Source organism: Schistocerca piceifrons, chromosome 2, assembly GCF_021461385.2.
Source record: "Schistocerca piceifrons isolate TAMUIC-IGC-003096 chromosome 2, iqSchPice1.1, whole genome shotgun sequence".
NCBI lineage: Eukaryota > Metazoa > Arthropoda > Insecta > Orthoptera > Acrididae > Schistocerca > Schistocerca piceifrons.
In genome coordinates, this window is record NC_060139.1 from 837,518,610 (window position 1) to 837,531,188 (window position 12,579).

Here is a 12,579-nt window from a genome sequence, read left to right on the forward strand (position 1 = left end):
CAAATGTCGGTAAATATCCCAAAAGTGGATGACAGATGTTGAATATGTGACGTCACCAAATAACATACCTCACCACATGTGCAGCTGTTGGAATTGTCGTTCCTGCACTCGCCAGTAGGGAGCAGTGTTACACATTGCCGCACAGCGGTACAAATTTCGACCACCTTTCGTAAATGTGAAGAAATTATATTTCGTTAAGTCTCTTACCTCCATTTATTTTCTCAGATGTACTGAAGTGAAAATATCTGCACAACATCGCAAATATAGTCGTTATGCACTGTTTGTCTTGTTTGAGAAAAAATTGTTTCTGTCACTCGCGTTACTTGCTGCTTTCAGCAGTAACCTGCAGTTAACTCTTCGCCCTTAACCTTTCATTCGCTCGATTCTGGCCCAGGTGTGTTTTTCTGGCAGTGCTGATTGTTAAGAGTGATAAACAGCAGCAGGAAGAATTTACTGATGAACAGTTGCCTAAAATTATCCTCGCGTATGAGTTCATTGAATACAGCGGAAGAGCGGCACAACACCATTACTGTCGTGATGGCAGTCACAACACAGTACTTTTGCAGACGAGGGTTGTTGAATTTCTTTCCGATTTGTGGTGTAAGTTATGGCTCTTAACTGTTATGAAGGTATTTTTTACGTAAACAAAGGCAACTTTGGCAACGAACAGAATAAATCATAATTACTTTACCTCACTGGAGACCACGGGTGTCTTATAACAGAATATTTAGAAATTTTGTCTGTGGGCTTGGCGTTGACGCTATATACGAGTATTAATGTTTGTGAAAGACGTTTTGAAAGACGTCATTGTGACTTGACTGTTAAAATTATTTTTTCGTGAAACACATTATTGCAGATTCGGTCGTTTACCCATTTTCAAGTTGAGTACAGCACAACGTCTGCGCTTCAGAACAGGTTAGAGTTTCGAGAAAAAATTATGAACATGTGGAGCTGTTTAATGTTACGCAGAACATGTAGAGAGAAAAAACTCTAGAGGAAGACAGAGATTGGAATACATCCAACAGTTAAATGAAGAAGCAACTTCATGTGCTACTCAGAGATGAAAAGTTTAGCACAGCAGAGGGATTCGTGGCTGGCTGCATCAAACCAGATAAAATACTGATGACTAAAAAAGAAAAAGAGCCGAGGGTGTCCATGATTAACGTCATCTTTGCTACGTAAATTGCCTCATTCCCATGATGTCGACGCATTCTTTCGGTTAAATGCTCAGTCTATGGCTGTGATGATTTCTGTCCAACCGCAGCACGTACTAACTGTACTGTTACAGCTTATTTATGTGCTACACATAGCCGAAGGCTCACATTCATCGTCTCCGGTGTGGGTGCTTCAGCCTGCTGACGACACCATTTGCTGGCCTCTATTCACCTCGTCAATCTCACCTCTTTGTGTAACCAGTGATACCTTTAAAATCAATCCTGCAACAATACATGCAAGACTTATAGAAAAGTCCACCCGTTCATTCCTTTCCACAGACCTTAACCTAACAATCCACAACCATCCGATCCACCTAATGGAAATATTAAAATAACTTGGACTAATATTCGATCAAAAACTAACTGGAACGCTCACCTACCAACAATCCATAAGAAAGCCCAAAATCGACCAAAACTCCTGTAACTAGTGAATGACTGAACATGAAGATCAGCTTGTACATCCAACATCCATACATTTACAATCATCATAGTTATCTTTGCCGATGTAATTTCTCCCAAGTTTTATTGCTGCCTCCAAATCCTGGAGCAATATGCACTCCACCTCACCTTCTGTATCCGACTATCGTTTCCCACTCGTATGCTGAAGCAGCTCATAAAGTTTGCACACTTCCTTCAGCACCTAATATAGCTTCGCCTCTGCTACATCTCCCGTAAGGTTGAGTTCCAACACACTATGGTATCCTAAAAGCTTCAGACATCTGCTGTGCCTCTAACAACATATTCCCCCCTCTTTTCATCTCCAAATTCAGCAGGTTCTTTCCAAAGTTAATTTCAATCACCTTCTCGAGCTCTGAACTCTACGCTTACTTCGAACCATAGCCTACCACATCGCTCCCATCACAAGGGAAAGCTCCAGTCGACGACCATTTCCTTACCCATCTGGCATCCCACTCATCTCCTAATACATACATCCTACGTTTCAGATCCTTCCCACAAGGAACCCCAAATCCTTTCCGCATAACATCCTCCTAAATACTTCCACAGACCAATCCTTACTCACATTATCCAAGAGTCCCTATTCCCTTCATAATAAATACAATATCCATCAAATAACCATCTTTTAATAAGCATCACCCTCTTTCTTTTACACTCTTAAGATTTTATATTAAAATTGTAAGCTTTACAATTGATTGAATACTCGCAGTTTGGACACTGCAGTTCACTCCTATGGGGGAGGGGATGGGAGTGGGTGGTATACGTAAATTACAGTTAAAGAGAAAAAAATTAAAAAAGATGTGTTGATGAGTTAGATACAGCCCATATACCTCTAAAAATTCGGACATTTGATGAGGTGCAAAATATAAATAATTTGTCATTTTATAATATAATTACCAAATGTTCAATAATGTATGTTCACTTTCTGACGGTGTTTCAGATTCTCTACCTAGCCCGAGTATGAACAAAAAGAACACGCGAGAGTTGTTTGGGCTCCACGCGACAGCAGCCGCGGCTACCGCGTGAGGTGGCGCTGCCCTCCGACGAGTGTTTACTGCTAAATACCGCAGCCCGGCCGGCCGGAGTGGCCGAGCGTTTCTAGGCGCTTCAGTCCGGAACCGTGCGACCGCTACGGTCGCAGGTTCGAATCCTGCCTCGGCCATGGATGTCTGTGATGTCTTTAAGTTAGTTAGGTTTAAGTAGTTCTAAGTTCTAGGGGACTGATGACCACAGATGTTAAGTCGCATAGTGCTCAGAGCCATTTGAACCATTTGAACCGCAGCCCGGCTGTTGCTGGCCAGTCTCTCTCAAGTCACTTCTGCGCCACTGATCAGCAGAGTTTTGACTTTGCCAGATTTACGTTTGTGGACTGGATTGTTCTCCGTATTGTCGTATACGCTGAAAACGATTTTGCTGCTCTCGGGAATTGCGTTGGTTATTCGTCTACTTCGTGATTTCCGCTGTCATTTGCTTCCGAAACAGCTTGTTCCTTTTCACCGGCCTCTAATCTACTGCCGATGGGAGTTATCATAAACTGTGTTAAATTGTGTTCTACCTATGCATAGTAGGATGGGAGAATATATACGATCTGTTTTTGCACCTTTGCTTAACTGGGAAGTGGCTAAACGGACGAATTTGCTGTAGCGGATTTTATGAGTAATTAGTTTTAACGGTCACAGGCGATGATGCTGGTTTTCAAAAAGTTTTATGTGCCTTTGAACGCCAGCTAATACAAACTGTTTTATTTATGAAAAAGGCGGTACTAAGATGGATACTTGAGATCGAAATGGACTTAATGACAGAGATTACGAACATAAGAATACACAATGGAAATGGAGTTCAGAACTTTATATGATCTCTGACTTTGAAAATTCTGTATTCTATGCAAGCTGCACGTTGTGGAGACAGAACTAAAGCTGCTCCAGTGTGTGAAACGTGACCTGGGGATATTCGTGGAAAATCCCACTCCGAGTGGTTTTGCTGTGAGTAATGTTGTTATTGGTGAATGGTACAGAAACAGTTGCCAACGACACGCCAAGAATACAGTGGTGCCGTGGTTCTTCGAAGAAAGATTGCATATCCTCACCATATGCTGAATAGCAGAACCTGAAGCTCTAAAACTTCCATGATGTAGTAGTTGCTGCTTGTAATTGGTGAGAATACACTTTGTGCCAAAGGAAAATAGAGCTCGTTCAGAGTTGTACATGCAGTCTCATACTACGCATGAACTGAAAATGAAAAAAATAACACTTAAATGTTAATTGTTAAAGCAAGAGAAGGTTGGATACTGTCGGACATGTTAGCTTTTTCGACACCGTATTTTTTCTGAAGGTTTTGTGGGAATGTTCTTCACACAAAACAATTCTATGAGATAATGGTTAATAAAATTATGAAACTCAGTTTCATAAGAATACACTTTGCTGATTTTTTTCAACCTTTCTGTTTTGCTCATTTACATTATGGGAGGGCTTTATCGGGTATGAAACAGTAACATGTAATATATTCATTTCTGTAGCAGAAAAGTATTAATATGACCGTAAATGGCTACAAACATTAAACTACTGTGTTATGCATCTTGGCACCAAGTTTCCACGTCGACAGAAAGTTGACTTTAATGAGCATAAATTCGTAATAATGTTATTAAGTTAAAGTTTGAACAGAATTGTAGTAGTGTCAGGGGTGCAGGCATCATTAATTGCCACGATAATCGGTCCTAATAAATTGAAAGAACCAGAAGTTGTTGGGAGTTCGCGAGCTAACATCCCAAAGATGTTCGAGCTCACATGCGGTTCCTCTTCGTCGAAATGTCTTGGCTCAAACTTGTCTAAGGTTTGAATCGCACGTGTCGCATTACACGCCCTAAATTAGACACGTTAGACTATGGTTAAATTGTCAGGCTGATGACACGTTTGCGAAATACATAGTTAACATAACATATAATAACTGTAATAATAATATCAGGAACTAAATTAACGACCCGTAAATGATGTGGGCCACACAGTTGCTATGTTATTATAATGATTTTTATTCAGAAAACAAACTATTAGCGAAAGTGGTCGTATTTAGAATTACTGTTACACTCGAGCGCATATCCATTTGACGCAGTTCGATCATTCAGAATCTCATCGCGGATTACAAGTCCATCTTGTGAACTACGTTAAATGTTAGAGTTCACATCAGGCGTGCGGCTGCTCACCGATCAGAGACTAAGTACCGCGATACCACACAACGCGAAATTTTCTGAGTCGTTTCACTTCCTAGCTGCCTAAAGATCAACCGTCCGCTTTCGCGTGTCAGTCCGAACTGTACCCTTTGGTGTCTCCAGCCGAACTGTCGGTTTTCGCGTCTTCATCTGAACTGTCCCCTTTTGCTGTCTCGACCATAACTGTCCCTCTCTACCAGTCTCCGGCAGCGTTTTCCCGCGCGCCGAACATCGTTACTCAACTGACTAGGGCGATTCCCTTTCCTAAAGCTGTGCATCTGATTGGCTGCAGCTTATTCTACATTATTTTACATTTTGATATATTTGAATACTCAAAGCTTGACCACTTTCACGTTCTAAATAAAGTAATAGTAATATCCATTACATAATAAACGTTAATTTCTTTTACATAAAACCAATACAATTTCCTTCTTAGTTTTGAATGCCACGGCCAGTAGCCTTGCACGTATGTGCCTTCTGATAAATAAATAAAGAACAAAAGTAACTATTATGCACTAAACTTTACAACAAATATTCTATTACCTAATGATTCAATAAGGTGTCATGCTGTAACCGTTTAATGTGTTTTGTGTGGAAGAAATGATGATCTGATTCTTAACTGTAAATACTGATAATTTAAATTTACTGTTTCTTTTACGCAAATAAAGTTACAGAGTTGATATTTACAAAATTTTAATGATGCGCTGCTATATGAAATGTCGATCGTTAAGATCGACCAAAGCGTTCAGATTGTAGCATCCAGGTCTTTGTTAGAAAACTTGTTAATTTCACTTTAACAGTAAATCCTAAACTATTATAGATATGATCAATATTGAAGTTTTATTCCGATCACCATGAAAATTTATGGAGGATGGCAGATTAAAATTACTGTGGCTTGATTCCCTGCATTACTACAGAATTAAATAGTTTTCATAAACGTTTCCCTTTATGGCCGATCATAGGTCCGCTATATTTAACACTGCTGCGTCTCCTTGGCCACAAAAGCCTTCTACTGGGATTCTCTATGATGTAGGTTCTCGTCTGTCTCACTCGCACACTACAGCGCTTTAAGTCTCAACAGACAATAGACGCCTGTGAGTTTCTCCATGTCATGTTAAATCTAAGCCCTTTGTGGCACGCGGTCCTGGACGACAAAGTTCGTTTCACAATTTCTGAAGACTGACTCTTTCGGACATATATTTAAACGAGAGCGAAACGCTCGTTAACTCATAAGCTTCAGTGAGAGCGTTAGGCAATATTTGACAAGAACAGGGGAAATGAGTACAGTAGAAAACGAATGGGTAGCTTTATCAGATGAAATAGTGAAGGCAGCGTAGGATCAAATAGGTAAAAAGACAAGGACTAGTAGAAATCCAAGGATAGCACAGAAGATACTGAATTTAATTGATGAGAGACGAAAGTCCAAAAATGCAGAAAATGAAGAAAGCGAAGGACTTCTAAGGGTATTTCAGTAGGCGAAAGATAGATAACGCCTGCAGGCAAATTAAAGAGGACTTCGGAGAAAAGAGAAGCAGGTGTATGAATATCAATATCTCAGATGGAAAACCAGTCCCAAGCAAAACTGAAAGGCGGAAGGAGTCTTTAGAAGGTCTGTGCAAGGGAAATGAAGGGAGTATTATATAAATGAAAGAGGACGTAGATGAAAATGAGATGGGATACATAATATTATGAAAAGAATTCGAGTGAGTGTTGAAAGACCTAAGTAGAAACAAGGCCCCGAGAGTTGACGACATTCTGTCAGAAATACTAAGAATCCTTTGAGAGTCAGCCAAGACAAAACTCTTACATCTGTTGTGGAAGATATATGAGACAGGCGAAATACCCTGAAATTTCAAGAAGAATACAACAATTTTAATTCCAAAGCAATTAGTTGCTGAAGGATTTGGAAATTACCGAACTACCAATTTAATAAGTCGTGGCTGCAACATACTAAGACCAATTCTTTGCAGGAGAGGGGAAGAACGGGTAGAAGCCAACCTCAGGGAAGAGCAGTTTGGATTTCGGGGGAATTTAGGAACACGCGAGGCAATACTGACTCTACATCCTAACTTAGAAATTAGGTTAAGAAAAGGCAAACTTGGCGTTTATAGTACTTGCAGACTTAGAGGAAGCTTTTGACAATGATGACTGGTATACTCTATTAGCAATTCTCATGGTAGTACGGGTAAAATACAGGGAGCGAAAGGCTATTCACAACTTGTACAGAAACCAGACGGTAGTTATAAGAGTCAAGTGGCATGAAAGAGGAGCAATGGTTGAGAAGGGAGTGAGACAGGGTTGTGGCCTATCCACGATGTTATTTAATCTGCAGCAATCAGAAAAGGAAACCAAAGAAAAATTTGGAGTAGGAAATAAAGTTCATAGAGAAGAAGTAAAATCTTTGACGTTTGCCGATGCCATTATTTTCTGTCAGAGACAGCAAGCGACATGCAGGAGCATCTGAACGGAATGGAGTGTCTTGAAAGGAGGATATAAGATGAACATCAAGAAAATTTAAACAACGATAATTGAATATAGTCGAATTAAATCAGCTGGTGCTGAGGAATTAGATTAGGAAAGGTTCAAATGGTTCAAATGGATATGAGCACTATGGGACTTAATATCTGAGGTCGTCAGTCCTCTAGAACTTAGAACTACTTAAACCTAACCAACCTAAGGACATCACACACATCCAGGCACGAGGCAGGATTCGAACCTGCGACCGTAGCAGTCGCGCGGTTCCGGACTGAAGCGCCTAGAATCGCTCGGCCACGTCGGCTGGCTAGGAAAGGAGACACTGAAATTATTAGATTAGTTTTGCCATATAGGCAGCAAAAAACTGATAACGGCAGAAGTAGAGAGGATATAAAATTAGACTGACAATCGCCAGATAAGCGTTTCTAAAGGAAAGAAGTTTGCTAGCATCAGATATAAACTTAAGTGTACGGAAGTCTTTTCTGAAGGTATCTGTCTGGAGTGTAGCCATATACGAAGTGAAATATGAACGATAAACTGTTTAGACAAAAAGAGGACAGAAGCTTTTGAAATGTGGCGTTATAGAGGAATGCTGGAGATTAGATGGGTAGATCACATAACTAATGAGGAGGCACTGAACAAAACCGAGGAGGAGAGAAACATGTGCACAAGTTAACCAGAAGAAGGATTCGGCTGACGGGACACATTCTGAAATATCAATGGATTACCAATTAAGTACTGGATGGAGGTGCGCTGGGTAAAAGTCGTAAAGGGAGATTAAGATATAAATACAGTAAGCAGATTCAGAAGAATTTAGGTGGCAGTAGTTATTCGGAGATGAAGAGGCTTACACAGGAAAGAGTAACTCGGAGACCTGCATCAGACAAGTCTTCGGACTGAAGACCAGAACAATAACAGTCGTCCCTAACTCAGGATGGCGTGTGCAGGACAATGTGTTGCTTGGTGCCAGTAACACGGCGGTTGTGGAATCGGAAGAGTTCAATTTTTTTTTTTTTTGGTCATCAGTCTACCGACTGGTTTGATGCGGCCCGCCACGAATTCCTTTTCTGTGCCAACCTCTTCATCTCAGAGTAGCACTTGCAACCTACGTCCTCAGTTATTTGCTTCACGTATTCCAATCTCTGTCTTCCTCTACAATTTTTGCCGTCTACAGGTCCCTCTAGTCATGGAAGTCATTCCCTCATGTCTTAGCAGATGTCCTATCATCCTGTCCCTTCTCCTTATCAATGTTTTCCACATATTCCTTTCCTCTCCGATTCTGCGTAGAACCTCCTCATTCCTTACCTTATCAGTCCACCTAATTTTCAACATTCGTCTATAGCACCACATCTCAAATGCTTCGATTCTCTTCTGTTCCGGTTTTCCCACAGTCCATGTTTCACTACCATACAATGCTGTACTCCAGACGTACATCCTCAGAAATTTCTTCCTCAAATTAAAGCCGGTATTTGATATTAGTAGACTTCTCTTGGCCAGAAATGCCTTTTTTGCCATATCGAGTCTGCTTTTGATGTCCTCCTTGCTCCGTCCGTCATTGGTTATTTTACTACCTAGGTAGCAGAACTCCTTAACTTCATTGACTTCGTGACCATCAATCCTGATGTTAAGTTTCTCGCTGTTCTCATTTCTACTACTTCTCATTACCTTCGTCTTTCTCCGATTTACTCTCAAACCATACCGTGCACTCATTAGACTGTCCATTCCGTTCAGCAGATCATTTAATTCTTCTTCACTTTCACTCAGGATAGCAATGTCATCAGCGAATCGTATCATTGATATCCTTTTACCATGTATTTTAATTCCGCTCCTGAACCTTTCTTTTATTTCCATCATTGCTTCCTCGATGTACAGATTGAAGAGTAGGGGCGAAAGGCTACAGCCTTGTAGGTTAGGTAAGGTTAGTGGCCGGCCGAAGTGGCCGTGCGGTTAAAGGCGCTGCAGTCTGGAACCGCAAGACCGCTACGGTCGCAGGTTCGAATCCTGCCTCGGGCATGGATGTTTGTGGTGTCCTTAGGTTAGTTAGGTTTAACTAGTTCTAAGTTCTAGGGGACTAATGACCTCAGCAGTTGAGTCCCATAGTGCTCAGAGCCATTTGAACCATTTTTTTTTAAGGTTAGTGTTGTTTAACGTCCCATCGACAACGAGGTCATTAGAGACGGGGCGCAAGCTCGGATTAGGGAAGGATGGGGAAGGAAATCGGCCGTGCCCTTTCAAAGGAACCATCCCGGCATTTGCCTGAAACGATTTAGGGAAATCACGGAAAACCTAAATCTGGATGGCTGGAGACGGGATTGAACAGCCTTGTATTACACCCTTCTTAATACGAGTACTTCGTTCTTGATCGTCCACTCTTATTATTCCCTCTTGGTTGTCGTTCATATTGTATATGACACGTCTCTCCCTATAGCTTACCCCTACTTTTTTCAGAGTCTCGAACAGCTTGCACCATTTTATATTGTCGAACGCTTTTTCCAGGTCGACAAATCCTATGAAAGTTGGCTCTGAGCACTATGGGACTCAACATCTTAGGTCATAAGTCTCCTAGAACTTAAAACTACATAAACCTAACCAACCTAAGGACATCACACACACCCATGCCCGAGGCAGGATTCGAACCTGCGACCGTAGCAGTCCCGCGGTTCCGGACTGCAGCGCCAGAACCGCACGGCCACCGCGGCCGGCCCCTATGAAAGTGTCTTGATTTTTCTTTAGCTTTGCTTCCATTATTAGCCGTAACGTCAGAATTGCCTCTCTCGTCCCTTTACTTTTCCTAAAGCCAAACTGATCGTCACCTAGCGCTTTCTCAATTTTCTTTTCCATTCTTCTGTATATTATTCTTGTAAGCAGCTTTGATGCATGAGCTGTTAAGCTGATTGTGCGATAATTCTCGTACTTGTCAGCTCTTGCGGTCTTCGGAATTGTGTGGATGATGCTTTTCCGAAAGTCAGATGGTATACTGCCAGACTCATATATTCTACACACCAACGTGAATAGTCGTTTTGTTGCCACTTCCCCCAATGATTTTAGAAATTCTGATGGAATGTTATCTATCCCTTCTGCCTTATATGACGGTGTCCTCCAAAGCTCTATTAAATTCCGATTCTAATACTGGATCCCCTATCTCTTCTAAATCGATTCCTGTTTCTTCTTCTATCACATCAGACAAATCTTCACCTTGATAGAGGCTTTCAATGTATTCTTTCCACCTATCTGCTCTCTCCTCTGTTCAATTAACAAACACAACCTTTATTTAGTAAGACACTTGAACAGTAGTTGATGACGCCGACTCGATAGCGTGTGTTGCCTCTAGGCAGCACCGGCTACCTGAACATAACTGACGATGGCGTGGTTGGCCGCGGCATCACGTAGACGGGGCAGAAGCACGAAGTCAGCAAAGTGGCAGCGGCTGCTGGGGGCCACTCAGACGCGAGCATGACGTGGGCAGGCAGCAGTCGCCCCTGTATTGGACAGTCTGCTGCTTTGGTGATTTGCAAGCGCGTGGCGCGCTGGGCTCTGGCCCCGAACCCATCCCCTCTTGTATACGCCCAGAGGCAGAGTGAAGTCACACTGGAGGTGATCCCTTCTTGATGGCTGCGCCCTGTGGCCCGGGATCACCATGTCTCGACTCGTGGACCAGCAACTAGCAAATGAAGCAGCCGGACGTAGACGAGTCTGATTGTCCGATACGGGAGCGTCAAGTGGCTTTGAGTACGTCCCGAGGTCGGCAGTACTAGGAGCCAGGGCAATGCTGAGTTCTGAGTGGCGAGCATTTACAGTGGTTCTGCCGAACTTTTTTGTGACAGGGCTCTGCCTTCAGTCACGCAGGGGACGAATGCAGCGCAGATGAGGAAATTCAGCTCCCGTCCAAGGCGTACAAGGGCCTTGCACCGTGCTTCCAGCCCAGGAAGCAGAATTTCATAGGCAGCTAGCTTATCCACCTCGCCATGATTTGTGATGTCTGCACAGGGGGTTTTGCCACAGCAGCGTAGACTTAAATCAGAATATTACTTTAACCTTAAGTGAAAGATTTAACGCACATATAGTAAAGACTAGTCCATTCTACACGGGCACAGTTCTTATGGTCTCAACCCTCACAAGTGTCGCACTGACTCCAGTCATCCGCAAAGGTTTCATTGATCGTACGGTATTGGTTCTTGTTCATCACCTGGTGTTCTCGGAAAACAAAATTATTGTTTGCTAAAATAGGTTACACAGCTACTATATTGTTTTTGCATGAAGTTTGTGTTGATGGGACCATTTCTTCTCGGAACAGATCATTTCTCATTCGCTTTCCCGATTTTCACTTCAAGAAGTCTGATTTCATCTATGCCTTCCTTAGTATTATTATCCACATCTACATCTACATTGATACTCCGAAAATCATACTTAAATGCCTGGCAGATAGTTCATCGATCCACTTTGAAAATAATTCTCTATTATGTTGTTTTGCAGGGCGGGCAACCACAGCCAAACTTGGACATTTTTCCAAAGAAGCTGCGTGAGCGCTTTCCGGGTTTCGGCTAGTCAGTCAGGCCGTGTCCGCTGGCGCGCGGCTCCTCTCAACTTCCACGGTCATCGCCACTCCCATCATTAAATTTTTTTTTTTAATTTTTAAATTTTTAACTACCGCTTTCACCAGATCACGGTATACTGGACGTCAGTGGTGGGGAGTGGCTACAGGGCAATGTTCAACGTTACCATGTTATAAATAGCGTATATTGCCTGAAGATGCACCGATAAGTGGTGCGAAATCGGTCGCAGATTTAATAAAAATCATTGATACAGCCAGTGCGGAATTTTCTTTGGGAAAATTCTCTATTATTCCAGTCTCGAACAGCGAACGGGAAAAACCAACAGTTGTATCTTTCTGTTCGAACTCTGATTTCCCTTATTTTATAATGATGATCTTTTCTCTCTATGTAGGTCGGCGTCAACAAAATATTTTCGCATTCGAAGGAGAAAGTTTGTGATTGAAATTTCTAAGAATATTCCGCTGCAACGAAAGACGATTATGTTTTATTGATGTCCTTCCCAAATCCTGTATCATGTCAGTGACACTCTCTTCTCTATTTCTCGTTAATAGAAAACGTGCTACTCTTCTTTGAACTTTCTCGATGTACTTCGTTAATACTTTCTGGTAAGTATCTCATACCGCGCAACAGTACTGCTCCAAAAGAGGACTGACAAGCATAGTGTAGGCAGTCTCTTTAG